The 10021-nt window shown below is 34.3% G+C and overlaps 1 pseudogene; it reads right to left on the reverse strand.

The window, feature by feature from the left end:
- Positions 1 to 10021, reverse strand: part of LOC107691824 (low-density lipoprotein receptor-related protein 4-like) — a 125117-nt pseudogene that overhangs the window by 76829 nt on the left and 38267 nt on the right.

The following is a 10021-nucleotide window of genomic DNA, read 5'->3' on the forward strand; positions in this document are numbered from 1 at the left end:
GAACCGGCATTGCTATCAAAATGCGCATGACAATCGCATTCGATTAAACGTGCAGCCCTAGTCTTCAGGACATGGCGGAAAGCGGCAACGATACTACAGTGAGAATAAAAGTTACACCTTCTTTCTTTGCGTGAACATTTGGGCGGCGTTATGCAAATCTTACCACATAGTGAGGTAGATATGTGGGGGCGTGTTAGAACGAGCCGTTTTAGGTAGGCGTGGCTGATTCTGAACTTTTATAAAGAATATCTCTTTGGATTTGAGACTTTAGTCTTTGCAACTTTACAGATCTTCTTTATGCACCAAGAGCTTGTAACACTCCAAAGAGAAAGGAAAACTTGAAATCGCATCATATGACCCCTTTAAGTTTTACTTCAAAATACATTTTCAGTCATTGTTTTAATAAACTTTTGCTGTGCTTTAAAGAAATACACTTATTTTGATGTGCTGACTAACATACTAAAGCACAAAGTACTTGATTGTAATGTATTTTAAAAGTACTGAATTGCAACTTCATTACCAATGTGCGATTTCAAATATATTTAAATAAATGACATACAAGTTTCAATAAAAATGTCATTATTAAGTATATTGTAGTTTACTATAAATGCTTCTCAGTACATTCAGCAGTACTTATAACCATATTTCAAATACAATAGAAGTATGCAATGAACTGAAGTCTTATTTAAGTGGGTCAAAAAAAATCATGTAACTGTATTAAGTAATACATTTAAACTATAATAAATTTTCATTTAATTTAAATTAACATGCACATAAGCATCCAAAACATTTTATTTTTTACTTTGCTTAATTTGATTAGATTTTTTTTACAGTATACTAAAGTGTCTAAGTATGCTAAAATGTGACCCTGGAGCACAAAAGCAGTCTTAAGTCGCTGGGGTATATTTGTAGCAATAGCCAAAAATACATTGTATGGGTCAAAATAATTGATTTTTCTTTTATGCCAAAAATCATTAGGATATTAAGTAAAGATCATGTTCCATGAAGATATTTAGAAAATTTCCTACCGTAAATATATCAACACTTAATTTTTGATTAGTAAAATGCATTGCCAAGGACTTCATTTGGACAACTTTAAAGGCGATTTACTCAATATTTTAATTATTTTGCTCCCTCAGATTCCAGATTTTCAAATAGTTGTATCTCGGCCAAATATTGTCCTATCCTAACAAACCATACATCAATGGAAAGCCTATTTATTAAATTTGAATGGTGTATAAATCTCAATTTAAAAAAATTGACACTTAAGACTGGTTTTGCCGTCCAGGGTCACAGATGTCTTATTCGCAAGAATTGCATATACATGCTAGACAAAGCTGCACTGCAATTGAATCATGTAGGTCTGTTAGTCCGACTTCACCCAAAAAAAATTACAATTTCAGTCAGGCTAAAGCATTTACATGACATTTTATGAAGACAAATGATGGTTTTAGTCTGACTGAAATCGACTTTTAAAGTGCATGTAAATGCACTTTGTGATGTACAATCAATTTCAATTGATTGTAGATAAATTCTCACTTCATCCAGCGCTCTTTTTGTTCTCAAAAAAAATAAATCACGTTACTGTTTTATTGAGTGTGAAACCACTACAGACTCTACAGCACTTGAGAGAGATTTCCGAATGTTTCAATTGCAAAGCATTTTGCGAACCCCTTTGTCAATGGAAAACGCATTTGAAGTGTGCTCAATACAACAACTGAACAAAGGATACTCCAGCACACATATAAATGTACACTACCATTCAAAATAACTTTTGTAGAGAAGGGTTTCAGCAGAGGACTGAATAACAATTTTACCTCAGAGCAAACAGTCTTAGAACGAATAAATAAATGGTTTGTGCATCTCTCATGAAGGAGTGTGTTAAGAGACTCACTGCAGCCGTCTTCATCGCTGTGATCTCCGCAGTCATTGTCACCATCGCACTGCCACTGCGCCGGGATGCACGTGCACTCGCCAAACGCACTGACCGCACATGTGAAGTGATTTCTTCCACATGAGCATTCGGCGGCACCTAAAACACCTACAAAACACGCATAAACATAAGTCAGCTATTACACATTTTCAGAAATGCTGTTTAAATATGCAAATTAAATGTTTTGTCGGTCCCACTTTATATTAGGTGGCCTTAACTACTATGTACTAACATCAAAAAATAAGTACAATGTACTTATTGTGTTCATATTGTATTGCAAAAACGCTTTTGCTGCTATTGAGGTGGGATACGGGTCAGGTTAGGGACAGGTTTGGTGCTATTGGTAGGTTTAAGGCTGGGTTTAGGTGTAAGGTATGGGTCAACAGAGTAATGATAAATGGAATTGCAGAAATTTATTACAGATGTAATTACATGCAGTTTTTTCAAATGTAAAATAAATAAGTGCATTGCTTCAAAAGATTAATTTAAATGCAAGCACATAGTAGTTAAGGCCACCTAATATAAAGTGAGACCGTTTTGTCTATAATATGCTCTAATTTCCAAAACAAAAATCTGAACGGAATGAAAAATTTCATTTCATTGCAAATGACATGCAATTAAGTGTTCAAAACAATATACTTTCTCTTTGCTAAATTTAATTTAACTTTTTAAAGAAGTTAAGAATTGCACACTTTTTTTTTTGCATTGTAAGTTTTCTAAAATGTTCATTAAATATGCAAATGATACATTTTGTTGAACAAACATGCACTAATGTGTAAAAATTTCCAGAATAAAAATCTGATGTTTGATGTTTAATTTTGCTGACATATGTGGCCCTGGACCACAAAACCAGTCATAAGTGTCCTTTTTTTTAAATTGAGATTTATACATCATCTGCAAGCTGAATAAATAAGCTTTCCATTGATGTATGGTTTGTTAGTATAGGATATTTGGCAGAGATACAACTATTTGAAAATCTGGAATCTGAGGGTGCAAAAAAATCTAAATATTGAGAAAATCTCCTTTAAAGTTGTCCAAATTAAGTTCTTAGCAATGCATATTACTAATCAAAAATTAAGTTTTAATATATTTACGGTAGGAAATTTACAAAATATCTTCATGGAACATGATCTTTACTTAATATCCTAATGATTTTTGGCATAAAAGAAAAATCGATAATTTTGACCCATACAATGTATTTTTGGCTATTGCTACAAATATACCCCAGCGACTTAAGACTGCTTTTGTGCTCCAGGGTCACATATTAGAGTTAAAGGTTTTACGTTTTTTAGAATAAAACGTTGATGTATGAACAAATCCCTCAGTAAAAACCTTCAGAATATATGGGAATAAAACGGAAATTTGGTGTATTTAAGTGCTGCTGAAGTGAAGCAAAAACTGATTTGGAGAAAATGGCGCGTAAAAATATGTATCGTTATTGAAATCTACAGACAGAAATGTCTGTAGAGAATCACCACTGGCTTACGTTCCCAAAATCACACGGGGCAAATTATTAAACAACTAAAGATGACCCTTGACAAGATAAACACATTAAACTCAATACTAGTTCATCCAGCTTGTTCCAACCAAAATTACTTCTCACCACAAACTAGTGTTGGAAAATGTCAACCCCTGCAATTTCTTCTGAACTCAATAATTCAAGTTAGTAACTATTCCAGCCCACCTCCCTTCTTTCAAGTATGTGCTTCATCATGTATGATGCACGAGAAGGACTTGATGTACTTGGCTTAGCTTCAGATCATTTGCATCTATGTGCTCCTCTCATATCGTGAGCAGCTCTGGACAGGATTGAAGAGAGTGACCGAATGAAAAGAGAGGAAGACTGGAGTTGGCTCTATGGTTCTGCGCTCCTTTTTGGCAAGTTGGAATAATTACAGCCCTTCTCTTGTGGGAGATCAAGTTATATATGCCATGTTTAGTCACTAAATAGAGCAAGACGCTCATCATATACGCTTTAAAGACTTGCCATTTCTGTTTCAAAGTCAAAAACACTGTTAGCCTTAATATCATTGAAACAGAGCAAGCAATGACAATGTAATATACATTTATTATACATGGTGCCAAAACACATTGGGGCGCTTTTTTGGCATATTTTTAAGATAGCTAAAGCAGGCTTTTTAAAAAATACCTTAAGACAATAAAGATAAACAAAAGCACAACATAAGCGAACTAAAATTGCTGGACGGACCTGTAGAAATGTAATTTTTTGTGAAGCAGACTTTAAACTGCAGCAAAAGTTTAAAGTAAAAAAAATACATTATAAAGCATTGAAATGCATTGATTTAGAAATGTAAATGTATCAATAAGTGTATTTAGCAGATGCTTTTATCCTAACATTGCATTTAAGGTATACATATATCAGCATTACGACAAAACACATTCTAAAACGAATCAATTCAAATGCAATTAATACTTGAAGTATGCCTTAACTGCCCAAATATATTTTGAGGAAATTGTTTTTCAGATACATTGTAATTCATTTTGAATAATGAAGAAATTCCATGCTTTTTAATTCATTCGTGACACTATTGCTTTACTTCAATAGGTTTTTCAATAATTTTTTCATAAATTAACAATTGTGTGCTTAATCAAGGCAAGCAATATATTGTTTTCCACTTTTAATTTTTAAAACTATAAAAATAAACCATATTCTACATTCTAAAAACAAATGGCTCAACGAAAATAAATAAAAACTAAAAATTAAAAAACAACAGTCTTTTCAGGTATGACAACTTTAATTAAATTGTTAAACGAAATAAAGAAACTTAATTTGTAGCAAAAAGTTTTATTTAAATCACAATATTTCTGTAAAATACGGGATTATTTTTACACCTATTGGTACATTACTTAATTGCGCTCATATTGGCTTTTGTAATACATTTGAAAAAAAATAAAATAAAATAAATAAAAAAAAATCACATAGCCATTTAAGAAATAAACAGTATCGGTAAAATTGACAAAATGTATTGGTATCATATCGAATTAAAAAGGTTTGGCATCATTCATCCCTATTAATTTAATTTAAAATAAACAATTTAGTTGTTCCAACACACTTGCAAAACAAACAGGGATCCACCGATACTAAATTTCTCCACTGACAATGACTACCGATTATTTAGAATGATATCTGTCGATAATTATATTTTGATGATTTGGTTTTCTTAAGGAAAAAAAATCAGAGCCCAAACTGTAATATTCAACTGCTATATAATTTATAATATATTAAATCACACTAAAACAATAACAATTGCACATAATCTTCATGTCAGATTTATTCAAATATGCATATATAATTAACAGTAAATAAGCGCCCTCTAGTGTTTCTTTTTATAGCTAACTAACGAACTGTGAACACTGGTTAACTTTCCTGAGGTAAATGCAATGTTAAGTGACACTTCATTCACAGGCTGTTTTATTGGCGTCTTTCCGTGGTTGAAACGCCGATTGAGCGATTACATGAGACATGATACATTTCAGTAAGTTGTGTATCTTTCAACATACCTTCTGATGTTCAATCATGTTTATTTCACGCTAGAACTTGCCTTGAATGTGCAATCTGAGATCAGACCAACTAAACTGCTTGCGTACGCATGAAAGCAGAACGCTGCGATGCAGATTAGGATATGACTAGTATTGATGGAGATTTTGGGTTCATCCACATCATGTTATGTTAGTGTTTAGCATCCAGTAGCACCATCGTAAATTGGTGAAGGTGGGATATAAATGAGGATGCCAGGGGGAAAACAGAAAGGGATCATGTTGTGCAACCCACATATTCATCTCCTAAAGTAATTTACTAATTCCCGTATTTTTGCTCAAAGCAGATAAACACGGCAAAGCTTTAGACACCAATTAAGTCCGATCACTTACACGATAAAAGAGCAGCAGATTTGTCTGTACTTGAATTATCCCAAGCATCATCTTTTCATTTTCCACCCTTCCATTTGCCGAAAACCCCTCACATCTGGAATCTCTCCTCCTCTTCCCCCTTGTGGCTACGCTTGCTCTCCGTTACAGACACTGGCAACAAAAAATGCCAATACCTCACTGTGTGTGCATGTGCAACTGCCGTTCTCTCTAATTTCTATCCCGTGAAATTACCCCTCGACCACAAAGATATATCAACATGTCTTTCCAGAAAGCTGTCAGACTTTCGAGCTTAACCCCTCCAACGCAGAACGAAGACGCAGCTGCGGGGAGCCGCTCTTTCAGCAGCGAAAGAAAGGATTTACATCTAAAAAGTCCTTCAACACTTATGAAAGGTCTGCTTACAAGAGCTCAGCAGCGCTGCAAGTTGGTTATCTGATCTATTCATCACTTTATAAATGGAACGGAGTTTAATCACTGACATTTTTGTTTTTATATTTCGCTCATTTCAAAAGAGCAACAATTTCTATGAAAGTTATGCAAAGTGACTGGATGCTGGTTTAAATATAACTGGATGAGTGGCGGAAAAGGTTAAAGTTGTTAAAACAAGGATTATTACTGATAAATAAAACCATAAAAAGGCATTTATCACTTGGGGTGCCATATGTACATTAACTGACAGTCACCACTACTACTAAATATATTGTAGAAACTAAATTTTCGGTAAAGTTGCTTTGCAACGATTTGTATCGTGAAAAGTGCTTTACAAATAAACTTGAATTGAATTGAATATTTGTATTTCACTTAAAGTTTATTTCAGCTAGTCAAGGTAACATTTCTTTTTTGTTTCAATTAAGTTGGAGTACTAAAAAACTACAACTTAATTATATAAAAACTACATAAATATTGAAAAAATAAAATAATGATAATAAATGACAAAAACGCAACTTTAAACTAGAAAATATAAAAAAAATTAAATTAGCCTAGTTAAAAACTTTCCAAATTTACAAATTTATGAACAATATTATAATAGAATATAACAGTACAGTATCTTAAACTAAATTAGTGTAGTGAATCAAGATTGGCCTTCAAATAAGCCGTGACATGGCGAAGTACTGGTGAACTTAGAGCTATTATTTGATACTTAATTAACTAATTAAGTTGACGATATCTTGTTTATCTGGAAAAAAAAGCCAGCTGGATGGGCTTCAGGATCCCGAGACCCAACATTGGACGTGTTTTGGAGAATGGATGGAAAAAGCCAAATGTTTTCCTTCAGACAAATGTGCAAATTGAAGAATGAGAAACAAATATAAACCAGTGACGAGATAATAAAGAAAACAAAAGCACAATTTCTTTCTTTATTTTATTTATTTAGACTTTATTGTATATTAAATAAATTAACTGCACAATGTTTTTTTTAATGCTTGGGAAAAGATAACCTGAACTGTTTTGTGGAATGGCATTGGGCTCACTAAGTTTAAAATATCTGCTCGACAACTGTAACATAAGCCCTTTTTTAAAGACCCTAGAGAAAAATGGAAAGAGACATTTGTCTGCGATTTAAAACAAGGGTATCCTATTGCAGATGCCAAGTGCGGCTTTGAATTATGGAGCTACAGTAAAGGGGAAATGATTATGATGTATTTAGAGGGTTAAAAAAATGACTGGAAAAGAAAAAGTGAGGGCTTGTCGTTGAGTGTCGGTTCTTTTCCATCGCAGTCAGCCATTTTTAATGAACTTGGCTGTTGTAGCCTGCATTTGAGGCAGGGCTGAGAGTCAGTGGGCTGAAGGAATGGGACGGGGAAGTTTAACGGTGGCATGAACATAAAAAAGAGAGAGAGAGAGAAGTTGTTCAACTGCAGCATTCGCAGCCTCGACTCAAACACCACAACCGCAATTTGAATCTGAACCATACACATCTGAATGCAAGCTATTGTAAAAAAGAAAAAGAGGTTAAGCAGAATAAATGATTGGAGAAGTCCAGCATACATCATTAGAGAGAAATCTGATGCATTATGAACATTACAAGGTCAATAAATAAATAATAAATATGCATGGATGAATAGTTCACACCAAGAAAAAAAATCCATTTAGAACTGATTTCACACCAACCCTCAGGTCATCCAAAACATAGATGAGTTCATTTCTTCATCAGATTTGGAGAAATGTATCATTCCATCTCCCTCTGCAGTGAATGGGTGCCGTCAGAATGAGAGTCCAAACAGCTGATAAAAACATCCCCGTAATCCACAAGTAATCCACACCACTCCAGTCCATCAGTTAATGACTATTAAAGTGAAAAGCTGCGTGTTTGTAAGAAACAAACCCATCATTAAGATGTTTTTAACGTCCATTACTCATAATATTGCTTTATCCAGTGAAAAAGTCAAGTCCTCTGAATCAAGAGAGAAATCTGCACCTTTTACAAGCCAAAACAGCCCTAAACAAATATGTGGCTGGATTTTGATGTGAGACACAACAGGAGATGGACTTTTTCACTGGATAAGCGTTATGGACTCACATTTTGGCCAGAAGTGACCATTTAAAGTTAAAAAAATGCCTTAATGATGGATTTGTTTCTTACAAACACGCAGCTGTTGGCTTCACAAGAAGTTAACTGATGGATTGGAGTGGTGTGGATTACGGTGATGTTTTTATCAGCTGTTTGGACTCCCATTCTGACGGCACCCATTCACTGCAGAGGATCCATTGCTGAGACACTGATGCAATGCTACATTTCTCCAAATCTGATGAAGAAACAAACTCATCTACATCTTGGATGGCCTGAGGGTGAATAAATTCTCCTGCATGGCACATTACGTTTTTGTACAAATGTGTGCATTTGATCCTAGCTGATAAAAATGATCAAATCTTTTTATTGTGCTCTATTGGCTTCGCTCACTTTAATTCCTGCTGTATTTTTGCCAAACAAGGAATCCGCTGGTGTGTTCAGACACAACAGGAATTTGCTTACAAAAAGACTGCCATACTGTGAAGTCGTATCACACAAAACCACAGAAATTTTGGAAGATGGAGAGAAACTGTTATTGTTCTTCCAAAAAGATTTCTTCAATATCACACCAAACCCCTAACAGGAATTGTCTCTATTGCAAAAGAGTCTGTTTTGGCTGCTTTGGAACAGTGTGTACTGTGAAAAGAAACTATAGAAAAGAAATTGGACTAAAATTCACAGCAGTCAATAGTGACTCCGATTCAGTCTCAGTTTGGAAGAGAACTCGGTAATCTTGTATCACTGTACAGTCAGTTGAGGTGTAACTTGTGTAAAACCACTATTAGCAAGGGTGAAAATTTAAAACATTTGCATTCATTTGTTATGCAAAATTATGAGTGCCACTATTAAGAGAGTCTTGGGTAAGCAGCGCCACATAAGTTGCCCTCCAGGCAAGGGTAAAGGAGACGATTAAAATGAGACTAATATGACTAATTGCTCATTTCAGACTCTAAAGACACTCAAACTAGCAATTTGCTGACTCGCACAATATATATGTTTAGGTCTGGATAAAGCATGTTGGGACATAAAACACATTTAAACCACCAAGTACAAAATGTACTTTTCAAAAACAAACCACTTTAATAACACTACTACCATGTGCTCATTTCAGTCTCAGCCAATGGTGTACAACAGAACCTTTCTAAATATTAGTATTAATATAATGCTAAATTAATATAAAAATATTAATAAATAGTAGCCACACAGCTGGCATGTTATCCAAATCTCCCATATAGTAATACTACAAATAACTATGATTAACATTTCAATAGATTTTACTATATTTATTTATTTATTCATTTTAGTCATTTTGACCACGTTTATGTGTTTGCTTTGAATAGGTGCCCTCAAGACAACTCTACAACATGTACTTCAAAAATAATACTGCATATGATGATGATAAATACCGATCATCGAGAAAAATAATACTGCAATTAAATATCATCTGCGTGTCCATTCCCTTTCTCTTCCTCATCTGAACCTTCTTTAATAACGCTCAGTGTTTTGTCACATTCCTCTGATGTTCTTGCTGTGAGATATCGGAGTTTGGCTTTACTCCAGTTGCCCAGTCACTGCTATATGCTCTATATTGTCTGAACTAGCAGCTCAGAAAGACACCAGTGTAAAAGTGAGGCCACCCAGAGAGATTTTCACAGGACGCATGCATCAGCAATCCCTCCCCACAC

This window comes from Sinocyclocheilus anshuiensis, unplaced genomic scaffold (genome assembly GCF_001515605.1).
Source record: "Sinocyclocheilus anshuiensis isolate Anshui unplaced genomic scaffold, SAMN03320099.WGS_v1.1 scaffold206, whole genome shotgun sequence".
Classification (NCBI taxonomy): Eukaryota; Metazoa; Chordata; class Actinopteri; order Cypriniformes; family Cyprinidae; genus Sinocyclocheilus; species Sinocyclocheilus anshuiensis.